We start from the raw sequence: 21272 nt of genomic DNA, 5'->3' as shown, positions 1-21272 counted from the left end.
GCAGGTGGATGTTAAAAACCTGATGGGTGATGTGATGATGTGATTGGAATCTAAAACTGCCCCTTAAAATATATTAAAAATTTAAAAAGTTTTCAATCAAAAAGAATTTATCTGTATGATACAATTTATTTCTATGCTATGCTGCAACTTGGATATATCTTTAAAATAATAAGCAAAGAGGCTGTCTGATTTTCAGTATGGTGCTGTGCTTATAATTCTTACATTAAGGAAAAACTATCATTTGAGTTCAGAGGTGTTCTAAACAGTAACTCAGACTGTAGAAAAAAATGGCTATTTTAAAACAAGCCATGCTTAGGCAATGGGCTATGACTAGTGCCTCTAGGTTTCAGAGTTCTTCAAATACAATTAAAGGCTAAAGTGTAAATTAAAGCAGAGATTAATATTAAACTTTTAAAAATCAGGAATGAATTTCTAGATATAAAAATTAAAAATAAAGTTGTCCTAAATTTTATTTTTTAAAAAAGAGAAATAATTCAGGCTGCCTAAATGATTGTTTAATTGCTACTCCAGTTTGCCTATATGTTTTTGTAAGTTTCCAGCAGGCCCAAAGAGAGGGACAGACGATTCTTATAAGTTTGTCAGATGTAACTTTGGCCCTTAATAGGTTCCAGGTTAGAGCATGCTTAATAATTACTTCTGTGTTGACCACCTAGTTGCTTTTAATTGGAGTAAAATGGCCTTATGTACAGACTCATGATCTGGAATCTGTGGTTCAAGGCCGGCCTGGGCAGAGAAAGGTCCCTGTGAGAATCTCATCTCTAATAAGCCAGCAGAGTGCTGGGAACAGAATTGTGAGTTGTATTGGAGCTTGAAGTGGCAGAGTGCTAACCTTGAGCTGGAGAGCTGAGGGAAAGCACTCAGGCCCTGAGTTCAAGTCCAATGACCAACCAAAAGAAATGCTGAAGATGCATTTATACCAGCATGGAAAAATCACTCCTGGGGCAAAAGTGATGGAGCATCCAGAGGCACTAAGCCACTGCTTGGATGGCAGAGCTGGTGTAAGATCCTAGAGTCACTTGCGTTTGGCCCTTCAAAAGTTAATCAGAGCCAGGAGGTCATTGGAGAATAGTTTGTAAACATGCCTTTCTAATACCCATGTCTGTCTACTGGGCAGGAACTTGCCAGTCATCTGTAACAGTGGGTGGGCAAAAAACTAAGGTTGTCAAATGGGGGCACAGTTTAAAATCCCACCCCTGACATTTTCTCAAAGCCCTTAACTGGCAGTGAATTTTGAGCTGGCACATATGTTCAGGAAAGAAAGCTTGTAGACCTGAGATTGTGTCCTTATTGACATCTGTCTAAGGCCTGCAGAGATATTTAAGGCATTGTTAGGTCATCAGAGATCAGTTTCCCTAGCCAGTCAGGAAAACGCTTTTGTAAACCAAGCGCTAAAAGGCTACAATGCTGTAGCCCATGAAAAGGTCTGTGCAGTTGTTAAAAGCCAAGTGTTGTATGTAATTCCTAAGTGTGGAGTAAAGTTCCTAGTAACATCTGATCCTGGCTGCCCCTTGGTAAAATAGGCTAAGGCTATAGGTTCCTGGCTAAATAAGGTCAATGGCCCTGAAGAAGTCAACCTGAAGAAGTTTCAGAAGATGGATGATCTTTGCCTATCAGCTCCCCTTTAAGATCAAGAGACCAGAGTCATTTTTTAAAAATGAGGTAGGATAAATTAGGGGTATGGAAAAGAGTGGTAACAAGTGTACAGGAGTGGAGACTGCACTTGTGAGAGATGGTTAGAGGCCAAGCCTTCTATGTTGGCCTAGAAAATCCTAGCCCTATTAGAAATAAATAATTACTAAAAGTTATTGCCATGGCAAAATTACCCAAGTGCCATTGTCTTAAGCTGTCTTAAAAACCATAAGGGTGCCAACTTGCAAAAGCTAGTGTACTTAAAAGGCAGGAAAATACTAGGAGATTTCACTAAAGTCAGGCCTTAGCTTAAGCTTCTTTAACCAGTCTATGTAAACGTTTACAGGCCACTCATTGGGAGATGTGACATTCTATCAGAGCTGCTGGGATACACCACTGCAGCTCAGCCCAGATCCAGCCCATCTTTTCTGGAGGTAAAAGGAGAAAGTGGATGGGACCCTGCCTGACTGCATCACCTGCAGATGCTTCCCAGTGGAAGGCTGCTTTGGATCTGCTGAAACAAAGACTTTTGTGGGACATTTTTTCCATGGTAACCTTCCTACTCCTCTGAGTTGACTGGACTCTGTAAAAATTAAACACTGCTGGCCAGCCTTAGGCACGTTTAGACTCAGAAAACTGGAAAAATCCACTCTAAACAAGTATCATTCTCATGATAGTTGGGTCTGGCATGGTAATAACTTGTTTCCTTCTGGATGTGAGTTTAGGAGCAGCAGTCCCACCAAACTGGTCTTTATCTCATCTTTGCTTTCCCCATCAGCCTGCAGGTAGAGCCATAGTAAATTGCCTCTATACAGTTCTGAAATGTAGCACCTAGTGACACCTGGTTTACATGTTCTAAAGACAACTGACAGTCCTGAGGTTGTCCAGGTTCACATTCTTCCCCAGATTTATATCTACAGTGGGGTAGAGGGATTAGTCCACTTTGAAATAGAAGCTGGGAGCTAAAGGCAAAAACAAGCAAACAAAAAAAAAATCAAGGAGCTTTCCCTGTGCTGATCTCCCTGCTAGTATGTCTTGGTGTAGCTGGTTCTGCTGCAGTGGATATGTCATCCCCAGTAAAAAAAAAAAGGATTTAGACTTCAAAGCCTTAAGTAACCAAGTGGCACAGGACCTGGGTACCTTAAAAGACACCCTCTCCCCCCTGGAAAAATAAAATTACTTCTCCCAAGCCACAGAGGGCTAGTCTTGCTCTTTATAAACCAGGGAGGGACCTATATGGCTCTAGGGGAAAATGTTATTTTTACACCAACCAGTTGGGTATCTAAAAAAATAAATACACAGGGAAAATAAGTACACTGGGGAAATAAGTACACAGGTAAAAAAGGGAAAAATCAGTACTCCTCCCTGTTTTCATAGTCACCGTGGAACAACACACTTTTACCAGCCTTCATTGAGCCCATAGCCCTTCTCTGGCTGGCACTAACTGTGGGACCTTGCCTTATAAACTGCCTAACCAAATACAGACAAAATTAAGTACAAGCAGTAAAGCTTATGGTTCTCTATTCCCAGCACCCCTATCAGCTCTTCCTTCAGAAACCTGCTAATGACTTGGCAGATCCCCCCCTCCCCCGACAGTAGCTGGGAATGTGAAAAGCAAGAAAAAGTGTAGCCCCCACCTCCAGCATCTAAAAACAATAGGGCTTGTAAAATTTCACTGTCTTAGAGTTTATTCTTAGCTTCTATAACTCCATTTGGGTGACTCCATGCTAGATGGCTGCACCCCACCCTTGAGACTACTTCCTTGTAGTTTGACATTTAAAAGTATGTATAGGGGCTGGGGATATGGCGTAGTGGTAAAGTGCTTGCCTCATATACATGAAGCCTTGGGTTCGATTCCTCAGTACCACATATATAGAAAATGGTCAGAAGTGGCGCTGTGGCTCAAGTGGCAGAGCGCTAGTCTTGAGCAACAAAGAAGCCAGGGACAGTGCTCAGGCCCTGAGTCCAAGCCCAGAACTGGTAAAAAAAAAAACAAAAACCCAACAAAACAAAAAACAAAAAACAAAAAACAATGTGTAGCCCTTGTTCCTCTCTGTATCTAGGTAGCAACCATAGTAGTAGTTACAGAAATGCCATTGCAACTGTCAGGTTGGTCCACTTATGATTGAGTACTGGACTGTTTCAGCCCGCTCATGCTTGCTTAGTTGATATTAGGGGAACATGGAATAATTGTTAAAATAAAGTTGATTATTAGATCAGCCTGACTGCCAAATTTTGCTTCTGTAAGCAGTTTGCTTAACCCATTTGTGACTTGCTCTACCCCCTGAGTTAACCCCCTGCATCATTTCTTTGTGACCACCTGCTGTAGAATGCATAGCTTCTTCATTTATAAACCCAGTTCTGGTGGCTCATTGCTATCCTGATGGTGGAGAGCAGATGCTGTGCACAGCTAAATAAATACTCCTAGCCCGACTGACTGAGTGCTGATTTGATTGTCATGAGTTTGAGTCCTGGGTGACCAGCATACAACATAGACAAGGAACCCAAAGACCAGAAGGAACACAAACTATACAACACATGGTTTCCATTCAAGAGCCAGCCTCAGCCAGGCGCTGATGGCTCTGTCCTAGCTACTCAGTACACTGAGATCTGAGGAATGAGGTTCAAAATCAGCCTGGTTAGAGAAGTCTAGAAGACTCTCAGCTCCAATTAACTAGCAAAGTCTGAAAGTACAGCTGTGGCTCAAGTGGCAGAGCTCCAGCCTTGATTGAAAAGCAAGCAAGAGCATGAAACCCTGAGTTCAAGTCCCAGTACTGCTCCCCAACAACAAAAGAGCCAACCTCCCCTTAAAGGCAACCAGTGGGAGGTCATGGCCACCAATAAAGTTCATAAGCCTTCAAGCTCTGTAAGGTTAGGAGGAATTTTCTCCTTCTCAAAGCCATTCATATTTTATGGCAACTATGTTGAGATAAAGCACAGTTAAAATCTTTTTCCTTTTCTTTCTTTCCTTCTTTCTTTCTTTCTCTCTTTCTTTCTTTCTTCTTCTTCTTTTTTCTTTTTTTTTGCTATCTGACTTCTTTCTTAAGCACCAAGCTCTCATCACTGTAGTGTTTAGCTCCCTGATTTCATGAACTTACAAGGAGAATAAGAGGATTATAAGATATTAGTTTAGACATCTTGAATCTCTGTAGAAAAAAAAAATCAGTCATGCTTTTTCACTGACTCCTGAAGATTCAATGTCTGGAGGAAGAGCAGAGAGTCAAGTGTTCAGCTGGTATTTTGTTTTGCTATTATACTTGGCTTTTAAATTTGCCAGAGAAAAAGCATTAAAATGTTAGGGTGATTTTTAACTGTTTGTTCAAAAGCAGTCTTCAGGGCATTATTTTTCTTTTCTATATTTCAAGGCTCTATGGGCTTTAACAACCCTAGAAAGAGTGAGATGGGGATGATTTTGGGTGTTCTCCCATACTGAATTAGTTAGGATGGCCTAGATTCTGCTGTAATAACAAATATACATAGTTTTTGTTTGTTTATGCTTTTGGTTTTGTGTTTTTTTTTTTAACAAGTACTGGGTTTGAAATCAGTGTCAGAGCAATCTTCCTTAGTTTTTCTGCTCAAAGCGGATGCTCTACCACTTGAGACACAGCTCCACTTCCAGCTTTTTTAGGTGGTTAATTGGAGATAAAGAGTCCTACCCAGGTAGCTTCAAACTGTGATCCTCAGATATCAGACTCCTGAGTAGCTGAGATGGTAGGTGTGAGCCACCAGCACCCAACTATATTACAAGATTTCCCTTCATAACATCACCTGGCCTTAGAATGTTATGTAGCTCAGGCTAGCCTTGAATTCTCAATTGTTCTGCTTCATCTTCCTGAGTGCCTGGGTTACGGGCATGTACCACCACATCAAGTTTATCTGTCTGTCTGTCTGTTTATCATATGTCTATCTACCCATGTACCTACTTAACATCTATTCTATGTACCTATCTGTCACCTATTCTATCTATCTATCTATCTATCTATCTATCTATCTATCTATCTATCTTCTACCTACCTACTTACTCACCTAACATCTTATCTATCTATCTATCTATCTATCTATCTATCTATCTATCTATCATCTACTTGTCTATTTATCCTTTTATTTGTCTATCTATCCATCCATCCATCCATCTATCATCTATTCTATCTATACCTTCCTACCTATCTATCATCTCTTCTATCTTTCCATCTCTCTATATGTGTCTATCTACCTACCTATCTGACATCTATTCTATCATCTATCTGTGTCTCTATCTATTTACCATCTATCCTTTCTTTCTCTTTCTTTCATCTATCTACCTATCACCTACTCTCTCTTTCTCTCTCTCTCTCTCTCTCTCTGTGTGTGTGTGTGTGTGTGCTTTGTTATAAGGTAACTCAGTCTTAAGAAAACAGAGATGTCATGTTTTGAAATGTTGAATTGGGAATCTTTATTGAAGAGCCGTTGTCTGCAGGTGAACTTCTGTCTCAAAGACCTGCAGCCCAGAACAGAGCTTTAACCAATCTTTTAAAGACAAAAATCACATGCTTTGGGTAGAGATAAAGCCTTAAGTTTTGCAAGCAGAAGTTTCAGAACTATCAAAGGTACCAGCAGATTTTTCCATAAAGTGGTATATTTAGAGGCTACTCAGAGACAAGTTAATCAAAGCATTTAAAGAAAACTGAAGGCCAGCATTCTCTGCAGCTCTCCTAAGGCTAAACAGCATGCCATCTGCAATTCAATGAATGGCCTCTCTTTCCTCTTGGCTTTCAGCACTGGGTGGAAAGCCCCCTCCACCCAGCAAGGCACCAGGAAGGCTGTGAGAAGTCACTTAGATTCAGCCTCCTCAATTCAGTTCTGGTAGTGGCATCTAAACTCAAGGCATCTCCTGTCAGATTTTTCATTCAATATTGACTTATACCACTTGAGCCACACCTCTGCTTCCAGCTTTTTGCTGGCTAATTGGAGATTATTGGCCTAGCTTCAAACTGGATCCTCAGATCTCAGCCACATGAGTAGCTAGGATGATAGGTGTGAGGCACTGGTGCCTGGCCGTATTCTAAGAAGTCTGAATTGATGCAATGGACAGAGCAAAAAGGTTGACTTGGAGGTAAGAGCTGTGCTGAAAATTGCTGCACTGGACACACAGTGTGTGAAGGAAGGTTCTCTGTGGAACTTGAGAGAATGGAGGCAGTGACTAGAAGCTCCAGTTCTCCTAACAATCAATTCAGATCTCTTCACATTACTAGTTCCTTAGCCCAAACTTATCTGATGAAAATCACCAACTTTCTTAATTATATTTAAAAATGAAGCCAGGGGCTGGTGGCTCATACTTGTCATCCTAGCTACTAAGAAGAATGAAGATTGGAAGCCAGCTGGGACAGGAAAGTCTGTGAGGTCCTGATCTTTAGTGTACCAACAGAAGGCTGGAAGTATTGTTTTGGCTCAAGTGGAGTACCAGCCTTGAGCACAAAAGCCTAAAGGACAGCACCTGAGCCCTGAGTTTGAGGAACAGTCTGGGCACACCAAAAAAACAAACAAACACGTAAACAAATAAATAAGTGATTACATTGCAAGCATATCAGTTTGCCAATGGAGAGGATAAGACTCATAGGAATGACAAGATGTCCCCACAGCAAATTGGTAATTGATGTCTGGGCTATAATGATTTTTGTGTGTGTGTTGGTTATGGGGTTTGAACTAAGGGCCTGAGCGCTGACTTTGAGCTCCTTTTGCTCAAGACTAGCACTCTACCACTTGGAGCCACAGCTTCATTTCTGGTGGTTAACTGGAGATAAGAGACTTATAGACTTTTCTGTCTGGACTGGCTTTGAAACATGGTCTTCAGATCTCAGCATCCTGAGTAACTAGGATTATAGCCATGAGCCATCAGTGCCCAGCTATGATTTTTATTTCAGATAAGACACAGCATGTGTCACAAGCCTCAGGACCTGTACGTCAATGTGGCACCCATGGCCACCACCACTGTCTAGCCAGGCAGCAGCTTTGACCAACTTTACTCATTGGACAAAGGGCATATAAATGTCTAGTCTGCTAGGTACCTGTGGCTCACATCTATAATCCCACCTACTCAGGTGAATGAGATATGAGAATCAAAATTTGAAGCCATCCCAAGCAGAGAAGTCCATGAGAGTTTTATCTCGAATTAACTAGCAAAAAGCTAGAAGTGAAGCTATAGTTTAAGTAGCAAAACCCCAGCCTTGAAGACAAAAGCCCAGGGACAGGACATAGACCTTGAATTCAAGCCCCAGGACCAGCACACACACACACACACACACACACACACACACACACACACACACACATACACACACACACACAGTTTGGCCTGAGCTGGATGCCAGTTGCTCATATCTGCAATCCTAGCTACTCAGGAGGCTGAGATCTGTTGATCGAGATTCAAAGGCAGCCCAGGTAGGAAAGTCTATGGTCTTATATCTAATTCACTATTCAGAAAAGGCTGGTAGTAGAGCTGTGGCTCAGGAGTAGAGAACTAGCTTTGAGCAAAAAGAACTTCAAGGACAGAGCCCAGACTCTGAGTTCAAGCCCCAAGACCAGCACCTAAATAAATAAATACATTAAGTAAAATCTGGCCTGTCAAATGAATCAGAAAACAATTATGGAGGAATGGTCCTTGCACAGCAATAACTTAAAATGAATACATGACAATTTATTACTTTTATTATTTAACTATCCTCTTCTTCCTCATTTTGCTGTGCTAAGGTAGTAATTTAAGAAATCTAACTAAGTGCAAGTGACTAACACCTGTAATCCTACCTACCTAGAAAGCTGAGGATAGGAAGGGTCATAATGTTCAAAGCCCAGGCAGAAAAATCCTCAAGATTCTACCTCTAAAGGTACTTGCAAAAAGCAGGACTGGGAGGGTAACTCAGTGGTAGAGTGCCAGCTATAAGCAAGCAGGCAAGTCAAGTAAGCTTGGGGGTCTGAGATCAAAACCTGGTACTTTCAACAAATATATAAAGAAAAAGGGATCCAGAGAATGATGGGAGGAAGGAGTGATACTGATCAAGATACAGTGCACACATAAATTGGTACATATAATTGAAACCTTTTTGTATAGTATTTTTATTTTTATTTTAATTACATTTTATTGACAAGGTGATGTACAGGAGGGGGGTACAGTTACATAATAAGGTAGTGAGTACATTTCTTGTCTTATTTGTTACACCCTCCCTCATTTTACTTTCTCTTTCCGAGTTCAGATAAGCATATATTGTATAGTATTTAAAAAAATTAAATTATTAAAAAAGGACAAATCTAACTTCCTACTTATAAGAGATATGGGGACATGTAAACCCGTATGTAATCCATTTGTATAACTTCTTCTTTGAAGAAGTATTTGAAAATTAAAATCAAAAGGCAATGCACAGTGTGGTGACATATAATTCTAGCTACTCAGTAAGTTGAGACCTGAAGGATCACCATTTGAGGCTAGTCCATCAGGAAAGTTTACAAGACTCCATCTTCAATGACTCAGAATAAGATAGCACTGGAGGTGTGCATCAAGTGGTAGAGCAACAACCTTGAGCAAGAAAGCCAAAGGAAAACCATAGGCCTTGATTTCAATACCTAGTACCAGCATAAGAAATGAATGAATACATGAATGAATGGATAAGTGAATAAAGGATAAAATGTGTAAATACAACACAACTACTCAAAAAGCTGAGATTTGAGGATCACAGTTTGGAGCCATCCCAGGCAGGAAAAGTCTATGAGATTCCAATGAAACACCAAAAAGCTGGAGGTGAAGCTGTGGCTCAAGTGATATAGCAAGAGCAAGATATAACAAAAGATCAGAGACAGTGCGTAGACTCCAAGTTCAAGACCCTGGACCGGTACAAAAAAGATAAACACTAAAATTTTCCTACCTTTCATCCAATAATTCAAATCACAAGAATTGGTAAGGATTTTAAGACTGAGCCTCAGGGGATAATACAGACTCATGTCATGTATTAGTATAACACAAGCATTGACAATGAAAAGCAAAACATGATAAATCCATTTAAAGTGAAGAGCTTAGGAAAACACTGGAAAATCTTCTCATAGCTAAATGAAAAGAACAAGATTCAAATACCAAAATTGAGAGATGCAGGATAAAAAGACAAATGCCTACAAAAGCAATACTTGCAAAAGTGTTTGGTGTAAACCAACTGAACAACTCATGGGGGGAGAGGAGAAGGTGGGGAGGGGAGAATGAGGGAGGTGGTAACAAACAGTACAAGAAATGTATCCAATGCCTAACATGTGAAACTGTAACCTCTCTGTACATCACTTTGACAATAAATAAGAAAAAAAGAAGAGCTCAGGAACGGCACCCAGGCTTAGAATTCAAGCCCCACCACCCACACCAACAACAAAAAATCAAGAACAGTTCTAACAAGATGACATCTGCAAACACATCATTTACATCTCCAAAATGAGGGAAGCCTAGCAGGCCCATCCAGCATGAGGACAAGAATAAAGCTACTCAGGAAGGCTGAGATCGGAGGAGCTCCAAGTGAAGCCAGCCAGAGCAGGCAAGGCTGTGAGACTCTTATCTCCAACTAAACAGCAAAAAGCCGGAATTGGAGGAAGAAAGATGGCGCCGACACAGTAGGGAGGCACCCCAACTCGCTCCAACTGAATAGCAAGCTGGGAACTCCAACACCCAACACCCCATCAAGAATTCAGCAAAACCAGCAGCCAGAAGCAGTGGAGATACGCAGGTAAACACAAAGGAGTAAAAAAGAAGAGCCAAAAACCTACACGGAGCCAGAGAATCTCCGGGGCACCCTCCCCCCACCAGCCTACCCTGGCCCAAACAGGGCCAGGCTGGGAAAGGGAAACCTGGCGATCTGCAGACAGGCTGCCGGGAGCACAGAATTCAGACAGCAGGAGACCCCACAGTGACTAGGAAGGGTGCGGACCAAGACATACGATGGCTGCGACGAGAAGTTTGGGTCCACACTGTGTTCGGACGGACGGCAGCTAGGGAACCCAGCGTGGCAGAAGGAGCGAACCGGGGACCCCACCACGACACTTCGCCACCTCCTGAAGGACCAACGGCTGCGCGGGACACACACATAATCCAGGATCAGGGCCGGGGGATGGCTGGAAGTGCAAGCCCCACCCGAGGCGCCTGAACCTCACAGACTCTTACAACTAAAATCACAGGCGCTGGTGGGCAATACCAGCACAGCAGGGACACCTGGGCCTGATCACGCCCCCCCCCTTGCAGCAGAGGTGAGGTCTGAGGGTGCTATCCCACGCCAGGACAGTTGATCCCACTGGGCCCCACAAATACCGCCCCCCACAACGGACTCACGGGAGGGTGCAAACACAACCCAACAACCCGGGGCTCGCTCTGGGAGGCGTACCCCACTAAAGAGGATGGGGCCACAGCGCCAGCGCCTGTTGTAGTGGGCACACAGCGCACAGGTGGGCGGGGCCCCTGGCTACAGTGCCCGCTCCGGTAGGCATACCCAGCACAGGTGGGCGGGGCCACAGCAGCAGCACCTGCTCTGGTAGACGTGCCTACACAGGAGGGAGAGCAGAGCTACAAACCAAACCTGAGAATTCATCCACAGATCTCCAGATGCGCAAATCACAAAGAAACATAACACAGTTCATCAAAGAGCAAGCCAACTCGCCAGCTCCAAAAAGCAGCATGACTGAAGAGGAGATGGAGAATAAAAAAGCAAATGAGGCCATGTTAACAGGAATGATGGAAAGCGTCAGAAATGAAATCAGAAAACAATTCCAGGAATTTAGAGCGAGAATCTTGAAGGACACCCAGGAAGCCAAGAAAGAAATGGAAACAAAAATGGATACAATACAAGCCTCCTTTAAAGAAATGGGAAGCAAAAATGGATACAATGCAAGCCTCCTTTAAAGAAAATCTTAACATCCTGAGAATTGAAATGCATGAAAAAATAGATTTAAAATACAACTCTTTAAAGGGAGAAATTTCCATGATCAGAGCTGATCTGACAACCATAAATAGCTCTCTGACATCCATAAACCCCGCAATTGAAACCATAACACAAAGAGTTGACCATATGGAATCCAGAATCTCTCGCCTGGACAATGAAGCAGCCGACAACAACCAGAAAATGACCACACTCCAAGAAACGGTGAAGCTTCAGGGCAGACTAATCCAGGAACTAATGGACAAAGATAAGAGATATAATCTGCACATAATTGGAATAGAAGAAGGAGCCGAATACCAGAGCAGAGGGCTTAAACATGTTCTCAATAAAGTTATTGCAGAAAACTTCCCCAATCTCACAGGGGACCCCATCCAGGTAACCGAAGCCTATAGGACACCTGGCAGGCCAGACCCCAGAAAAGCCACCCCAAGGCACATAATATTCAAGACTTCAGACCTCAAGATTAAAGAGCAAATTCTGAATTCAGCCAAAGTGAAGAAAGAAGTTTTCTACAATGGGAAGAGGATTTGAATAACAGCTGACCTGTCCACACAAACTTACCAAGCACGAAGTGAGTGGAAGAACAACATCTAAGTACTTCAGGCTAAAAATATGCAACCTCAGATCAAATATCTAGCGAAATTGGAGTTCACATTCGAAGGGAAAACCAGATCTTTCCACACCAAAGAGGAGCTAAAGGAGTATGTGAATAAAAAACAAGCCCTACAGCGAATTCTAAGAGGGGAGCCCCACCCAACAGAGATCGTACAAGACACACAGACAGAAACAGAAAGAAACTTCAACAGCCAAAGTCCAACAGAAAGAACAGCTCACTAAAGACAAGAAAAAAAAGAGGAAAAAACAGCCCAACAAGAAAATGGAAGGAGGAAAAACAATCTTATCCTTGATCTCTTTAAATATAAATGGTCTAAACTCTCTGATAAAGAGGAGCAGACTGGCAGGATGGATCCACAAACAAAAAGTTGACATCTGCTGCCTACAAGAGACCCACCTTACAGCAAGAGACAAAAACAGGCTCCAAATGAAAGGATGGAGCAAGATCTACCAAGCAAACGCACCTACCAAAATGGGAGGTGTAGCCATCCTGATCTCAGACAAGCTGGACTTTTCATTAAAATCAACTCAAAAAGACAAAGAAGGACACTACATATTAATACAAGGAAAAATCCAGAATCAATACATCACGGTGATAAATGTATACTCACCGAACAAAAGAGGCCCTACATATGTCAAGCAAATTCTCACAGAATTACAGAACAAGATAGATGCAAACACAATCATAGTGGGTGACCTTAATACCCCACTTTCTCCAATAGAGATCCAATACCCAGAGGATTAGCAAGGGAGCTGAGGACCTAAGTAACACCATATCCCAAATGGATCTGACAGACTTATACAGAATCTTCCACCCTACAGAGACCCAATACACCTTCTTTTCAGCAGCCCATGGATCATATTCCAAAATAGACCATGTCATAGCCCACACAAAGAACCTCAGCAAATACAAAAGTATTGACTTCATCCCATGTATTATATCTGATCACAGTGGATTAAAGGTAACCCTCAACAACAAAGGATACCCCAGAGGCTATACACGCTCTTGGAGGCTAAATCCCACACTGCTATCCAACACTTGGGCCACAGACCAAATTAAAGATGAATTCATAAGCCACAATGACAATGAAAACACATCACAAAGAAACCTATGGGACACAGCTAAGTCAGTACTGAGGGGCAAGATCATTGCCCTCAGCACTCACATTAAAAGAATGGAAGCAGAGCAGGTGAATAACCTCACGATGAAACTAAAACAACTGGAGAAACAAGAAATGACAGAATCTAAAACGACTAGGAGGGGAGAGATCACAAAGATTAAAGAAGAGATAAATCTGATTGAAAATAGAAAGACCATTCAACAAATAAATAAGACTAAAAGCTGGTACTTTGAGAAAATAAATAAAATTGACAGACCCCTCACAAGACTTAAAAAAAAAAAAGAAGAGAAGAGACTCATATACGTAAAATCAAGGATTCCACCGGAAAAATTACAACAAGTACACACGATATTCAAACAATCATAAGGAGCTATTTCCAAAACCTCTACTCAGCAAAAAACAATAATTTTACAGAAATGGATCAATTCTTAGAGAAGTACAAACTGCCCAAACTGAACCAAGAATAAATAAATCAACTAAATAAACCAATAACTTAAAGTGAGATACAGGAGGTAATCAAGAACTTCCCAACAAAGAAAAGCCCAGGCCCAGATGGATTCACCAACGAATTCTACAAAACCTTTAGTGATGAGGTAATACCAATACTCCTCAAACTCTTCCGTGAAATAGAAACAGAGGGAGAAATCCCAAACTCATTCTACGAAGCTACTATCATACTCATTCACAAACCAGGCAAAGACCCACAAAAAAAGAGAACTACAGACCAATATCACTAATGAACACAGACGCAAAGCTCCTCAATGAAATATTAGCTAACAGGATCCAGAAACTGATCAAGAAAATCATACATCATGACCAAGTAGGCTTCATCCCACAGTCACAAGGATGGTTCAACATCCGTAAATCAATCAATGTAATTCACCACATAAACAGATCTAAAATTAAGAATTACATTGTTATCTCAGTAGATGCCCAAAAAGCCTTTGACAAAATTCAACATCCATACCTATTAAAAGCTTTGGAGAGAACAGGAATAGATGGAACATTCCTCAAAACAATAAAAGCCATATACAACAGACCAACTGCTAATATCATATTAAATGGAGAGAAACTTAAATCATTACCCCTAAACTCAGGAACAAGACAAGGATGCCCACTCTCCCCATTTCTTTTCAACATAGTGCTGGAATCCCTAGCCATAGCAATAAGGCAAGAGGAGGACATCAAAGGGATCCACATCGGCAAGGAGGAAATCAAGTTATCCCTATTCGCAGACGACATAATCTTATATCTGAAGGACCCAAAAAACTCAGTACCCAAACTCCTACACCTAATAAACCAATTTGGCAAAGTAGCAGGATACAAAATCAATCCACAAAAGTCAGCAACTTTTCTGTACACCAGCAATATACAAACAGAAAAGGAAATTATGGAAACAATTCCATTTACAGTAGCCAAAAAAAGAATAAAGTACCTAGAGATCAACTTAACCAAGGACGTGAGGGACCTATTTAATGAAAACTATAAAAATCTAATAAGGGAAATCAAAGAAGACACAAGGAGATGGAAAGACCTCCCATGCTCATGGGTAGTCAGAATCAATATAGTGAAAATGGCCATATTGCCCAAATTGTTATACAAATTCAATGCAATCCCCATCAAGATCCCAGCTACATTCTTCACTGAAATACAGAAAGCAATCCATAAATTCATATGGAACAGCAATAAACCTAGAATAGCCAAAGCAATTCTAGGCAAAAAAAAGCAGTGCAGGAGGTATCACAATACCAGACTTCAAGCTCTACTACAAGGCCATCATAACAAAAACAGCATGGTATTGGTATAAAAACAGATCGGAAGACCAATGGATTAGAATTGAAGATCCAGAAATAAAACCGCACTCTTACAGCCAGCTGATGTTCGACAAAGGAGCTAAAGACATACAGTGGAATAAACAGAGCCTCTTCAACTACTGGTGCTGGGAGATCTGGGCAGCCATATGCAGAAAACTCAAAGTAGACCCAAGCCTATCACCATGCACCAAGATCAACTCAAAATGCATCAAGGGGCTGGGGATATAGCCTAGTGGCAAGAGTGCCTGCCTCGGATACCCGAGGCCCTAGGTTCGATTCCCCAGCACCACATATACAGAAAACGGCCAGAAGCGGCGCTGTGGCTCAAGTGGCAGAGTACTAGCCTTGAGCGGGAAGAAGCCAGGGACAGTGCTTAGGCCCTGAGTCCAAGGCCCAGGACTGGCCAAAAAAAAAAAAAATGCATCAAGGACCTCAATATCAGACCTGAATCCTTGAAACTACTGAAGGACAGAGTAGGAAAGATGCTAGAACTTATAGGCACAGGAAGGAACTTCCTGAATAGAGTCCCAGGGGCACAACAAATAGGGGAAAGACTTGACAAATGGGACTAGTACAAATTAAAAAGTTTCTGCACAGCTAAGGACATAGCCACCAAAATAGAAAGACAGCCAACGATATGGGAAAGGATATTTACAAGCACAGCAACAGACAAAGGTCTGATATCTGTCATCTACAGAGAACTCAAAAAACTAAGCCCCTCCAAGCCCAATAAACCTATTAGGAAATGGGCAAAGGAGCTAAAGAGAGACTTCACAAGAGAAGATATAAAAATGGCAAAGAAACACATGAGGAAATGCTCAACATCCCTGGTAGTAAAGGAAATGCAAATAAAAACAACCCTGAGATAACACCTCACCCCAGTTAGAATGGCCTATTCTCTGAGCTCAGGCAACAACAAATGCTGGATGGGGTGCGGGATAAGAGGAACGCTTCTCCATTGTTGGTGGGAGTGCAAATTAGTACAACCACTGTGGGGATCAGTATGGAGGTTTCTCAAAAAGCTCAATATAGACCTACCCTATGACCCAGCCATACCACTCCTAGGCATCTATCTTAAACAGCAAACCCCAAGATATCAAAGAGACATTTGTATTTCCATGTTTATCGCGGCACAATTCACAATAGCCAAAATATGGAAACAACCCAGATGCCCCTCCACAGACTAATGGATCCAAAAAATATGGCACTTATACACAATGGAATACTACATAGCGATTAGGAATGGTGAAATATTGTTATTTGCAGGGAAATGGTCAGAACTCAAACAAATAATGTTGAGCGAGACAAGCCTAGAACACAGAAAACAAAGGGGCATGATCTCTCTGATATATGACTGTTAACAAAGGGAGACGGAGAGACAGTAGAGACCAAGTCTGTGAAACCAAAAACTGCTTGTCAAATAGTATTCCCCACAGGACTGGAGCAGCGACCCAACAGTATGTAACTAAAACCAAACAATTACTCAACGTATAAAGGTCAAAAATTGACCTCTCAGGGGAATACAATAGCTCAAAAGCTAGGTATGTACGTTCATATAAGACTACTGTCGACATATGGTCTAATATCGACATTACATTTAAAGCCCTAGGCGAACTTTCTTGGGTGTGGCCACGTGGCTACTGTATATGTTCTTGATACATTGTATATTGTATATATGTCTACCAGACCTAGAGAAGGGATAAGAAAACAGGGTGTAAGATATCACAAGAAATGTACACACTACCCTACTATGTAACTGTACCCTTTTTGCACAACACCTTGTCAAAAATTTTGTGTTCAATTAATAAATAAATTAAATAAAAAAATTAAAAAAAAATAAAAAAGAACAAGATTCAGATCCATTCCAATTTTATAATAAGAAAAGAATATGTTTGGGTAAGGTTTATTATCCATGGCTTGAGAAGGGCTGAGCTACCACTGGGCCAAGCCTTATCTATGGCAAGGGCATGGAGGTGTGGTCTGGTGGATTCCTTGTGACCTTGGAGAAGGTGGGGTGGTAACTGCCTCCAGGTGTGCCAGTTACCTAGGTAACATGGGTACTGGGTGGAGACTTAAGCAAGTTACCTGCTTGAGGTTGGACAGACCTTACAGTTTCAAAATACTATCTTAAAAAATAATGGGCTATTGCTTAATTTTCTCCTTTTCTCTAATTTTATCACTGTTATGCATGTAAATATACTGCTTCATAATGAAATAAAAATGCGTCCCAAATCTCTCTTTCCATGGGGCCTACTGGCATGGATAGTGATATAATTGATATGAAGAATTTTGTGCTCTGTTTGATTCCAACCCATTTGCTTTCTATTGAACACTGAGGTCTCATTTTATTTTTATTTTCTCCTTTCTGTAACTAAGGCTAAAATATAAGAGGGCAAATTGTCATTATCCAGTTCAAATTTAATTAGGCTTTTTGGATTTATTTCTTGTAGAATTGATTAATGGCAATGCACTACAGGCTTTTTCTTCTATAGGACAAAATATAAAACACCATTTATTTATTTGTGCTAGGGCTTGAACTCAGGGCCTGGGCAGTGTCCCTGACCTTTTCTGTTTAAGACTAGTTAGTGCTCTACCACTTGAGTCACAGTGCCACTTCTGGCTTTTTGGTAGTTTATTGGAGAAAAGAGTATTATAGACTTTCTTGCCCAAGCAGGTTTTGAACTGTAATCCTCAGCGATCAGGCTCTTGAGTAGCTATGATTACAGACTGGAATGAGCCCTTCATGCTGTGCTTTATTATTTCCTTTATCTATTTTTTTGTGCCAGTAATAGGGCTTGAACTCAGTCCTGTGCTTGCTTACCTTTTTTGTGTGTGTGCAGGTCCTAAGGCTTGAACTCAGGGCCAGTACTGTCCTTGAACTTTTTTTAACTGGAATCTAGAGCTCTACCCCTTGAGCCAAAGCTCAAGTTAATTGGAAGTAAGAGTCTCAAAGACTTTCCTTTCTGGCTTGAACTATGATTGTCAGATCTGAGCCTCCCAAGTAGCTAGGATTGTAGATGTGAGCCACTGACGCTAGCTTCACTTAGCATTTTTGTTCAAGGATGGTTCTCTATCTCGTGGGCCATTGCCTCACTTGTAGCTTTTTGCTGGTTAACTGGAGACAAGTGTATCATGGACTTTTCTGCCAGGGGGTTGGCTAGTAATTCCATGCTCAGGTATCATCTTCCTGAGTGGCTAGAATTACAGGCATGAGCCACCACCAATGGGCTTGGAATCCCATATTGTTTAATAGTTTTGAACAACTCAGAGTTTAGAGCTTCTAAATCTCATTTGCAGTTTAATTTCTGTACACACAACCTAGCAAACATGACTACATTTGCTGGGATGGGTAGGATAATTTAAAAGGATGAATAGATGCATATTGTAAGGTTGTTTATTTGTCTGTATGACAATAGAACAAGAAAGCCCTGTTGAAATTGTTTTAAGAAGAAAGGAGAGGGATGAGGGGGATTTAACTTGTATACTTTGTTTACAGATATAGAAATGTCACAATGAAACACTTCTTGTATAACTAATATATAATAATGATAATAATAATAATCAAAAGCAGCTCTCCTTCCCCCCCCCCAGCCCCAGCCACGAGTTGCTCAGACCTGTAATCCTAGCTACTCAAAAGGCTTGAGGATCATAGTTTAAAGTCAGCCTGGACAGGAAAGTCCATGAGATGCTTATCTGTAATTAACCAACAAAAAGCCAGAAGTGGAGCTGTGGCTCAAGTGGTAGAGTGCTAGTCGAGTGCCTGGGCCCTGAGTTCAAGTCCTACTACTACTATTAATAATAGTAATAATAATAAACATTAATGGATGACTTTCTGACTCTGATGTTCCCCAGAAAGTAAACCTACCACATGGTTTGGGCAGAAAGGAGTTTATTGGGGGGAAAGCAAACTAGCAGCTCACACAAGATGGAGGCATGGGGAGACAGATGGGAAGGAAGAAGGGAAAAAGAGAGGAAAGAGCAAGAGAGAGTAAGAGAGAAAAGGAAAGACCACGGGGATTGTGTTGAGCCAGATTATATAGGAAAAGGTGGGAGATCTGGCCAGGTGTATTTGATGTGACCTCAGAGAAGCAGGAGGTAACTGCCTCCTGGTGTGCCAGTTACCTACGTAACTCAGGTACTGGGTACAGACTTAAACAGGTGGAGGGCATCTGCATGGAGCCCTCCCCGGGGTGAACCTTACAGTAATTCTTATGTCTTCTCTGTCTCATCTCCCTAAAGAAAGCTGTAAGTCCAGGCATTATTTAATTATGTCTTTCACAAGAGTGGGAACATTACTCAACACCTTCAAAGACCAGATGCCAGGGACACAGGTTACATTACATTGCTCATGGGCACACTGCCCGTCAGAAGTAGATGCCAGTTCAGCACCTAGATGTTGATAAGTCCCTGGATGCTTGAGCTTGGCTTTGCTTCATTAGCAAAGGTATCATTTTAAGTCTTTTACATAAGCTGGTCACTGGTAGCTCAAGGCTGTGATCATAACTACCCAGGAGATTGAGATTTGAGGATGTCTGTTCTAATCTAGCCTGGGAAAGAAAGTCTGTAAGACTTAACTGCAATGAACTACCAAAAAGCCAAAAGTGGAGGTGTGGCTCAAGTCAACCAGACTTGAGAAAAAAATATAAGGGAGGGATAATAACCAGGTTTTGGGTTCAAGCCTCAATACAACTTTTACACGAGGCAGAAAAGTACCAAATTGATAGTATCTTCTGAGTTTCTCAGTAAATATCTCTCCACATACTGTGTGTGAAAGGACTTATAAAGTCTTAAGATCTCCTGTTCATAAGCATCTTTACCAGAGTACCTGTTCAAGCCAGGGTCTAAAGTGCACATATGTACACCTTTTATGATACTTATTTTTGATTTCTGTTGTTCTTTTTCTTTTTTGTGACCCTTGAACTCAGGGCATGAATCCTGTCCCTGAGCTTTCATGATCAAGGCTATTTATTGCTCTACCACTTGAGCCATAGCTCCACTCCTGGTTTTCTGTGTTTATTGGAGATGAGAATCTCATGCCCAGGCTGGCTTTGAACCACGATTCTCAGATCTCAGCTTCCTGGGTATCTAGGATTACAGAAGTGAGCCACCAGCCTCTGGCTCTGATGCTTATTTAAAAAGAGAAAATGAGTTAAAATTTACATACAAATTTTAAACATTTACAATCCTAACCATTTTTGAGTGTGAACTCCAGTGATTTTCAGTACATTGGCAGTGCTATTTAATTAACTACTACTTAATTCCACAAAGTGACTTCATATCCTAAAAAGCCACACCTCCTTTTCTGCCAGCGCAGACTGCCATTAGTCTGATGTCTGTAACTTTAAGTTGCCATGTTTTGGAATCCTGAATAAGTGGCTTTTTTATATGCCTTTTTGAGTTAGACTAATATTTTAAAGTTTATTTGCATTGTAGTATATATCCAAATTTAATCTTCTATTTACTTAGAATATTAAACCATTCTTCCCCATCCCTCTTTCCTTACCTTTCCCCTCTTGCCTCCTCCCGTACCCTCCCCTCTTTTCCCTCTTACCCTCCCCTGCACTCTCTTCCCTCCATTTTCCCAGCTCCCTTCCCCTTTGTTCCTTCTCCACTTCCTTCCCTGTTACCCTCCTCCCTTCCCTCCTTCAGTTCCTCCCTCCCTCCCTCCCTCCCCTCCCTCTCCCTTGTCTTCTCCCTCCCCTTCCCTCATCCCTCCTCTCTCATTCCCTCCCCTCCCCTCTGTTGGTCCTTTCCTCTTCCTCTTCCTTCCTCCCTTCTTTCCTTTCTCTCCCCCACACCCCGCACTATATTTTCTGTTCTTTACTTTCTGTTTTTTTTTTCTTTTCCTAAAATGCTGGAGTTTGATCTCAAGATGCCAGGCAAGCACTCTATCACTGAGCTACATCACAGGTCTTTGAGTGCATTTTTAAAAGATGTGCTCCTCCTCAAGTGCTCCTCCTGCCCCAGCTTCTGACATGTGGGGGCTCCAGGCACACAGCACAGACAGCTGGGTCCAGCTAAGATGTTCTATATAACATCAGTGACACACCAGTGCACATGAATGGGCATTGCTTTTCAGTTCTTTGGGGGATATTTGAGTGAAATTGTTAAATCAGTTATGGGTCCAACTTTGAAGAAAT

The 21272-nt window shown here is 41.6% G+C and overlaps 1 long non-coding RNA gene across 2 annotated transcripts; it reads left to right on the top strand.

Moving 5' to 3' along the window:
- Positions 1-950: 950 nt before the first annotated feature.
- Positions 951-19790, top strand: LOC125338587. 2 transcript variants are annotated; one of them, XR_007208340.1, is made up of 4 exons: positions 951-1162; positions 4867-4876; positions 7269-7275; positions 19780-19790. It is a non-coding gene; the product is annotated as an uncharacterized LOC125338587 (long non-coding RNA). The 2 variants fall into 2 exon arrangements; XR_007208339.1 differs by lacking the exons at positions 7269-7275; positions 19780-19790 and adding exons at positions 8817-8826; positions 9260-9272.
- Positions 19791-21272: the final 1482 nt, after the last annotated feature.

The sequence above is a fragment of the Perognathus longimembris genome, chromosome 20 (assembly GCF_023159225.1).
Source record: "Perognathus longimembris pacificus isolate PPM17 chromosome 20, ASM2315922v1, whole genome shotgun sequence".
Lineage (NCBI taxonomy): Eukaryota > Metazoa > Chordata > Mammalia > Rodentia > Heteromyidae > Perognathus > Perognathus longimembris.
Note: the sequence above shows the minus strand (reverse complement) of the source record. Positions and strands in the feature narration are given on the sequence as shown.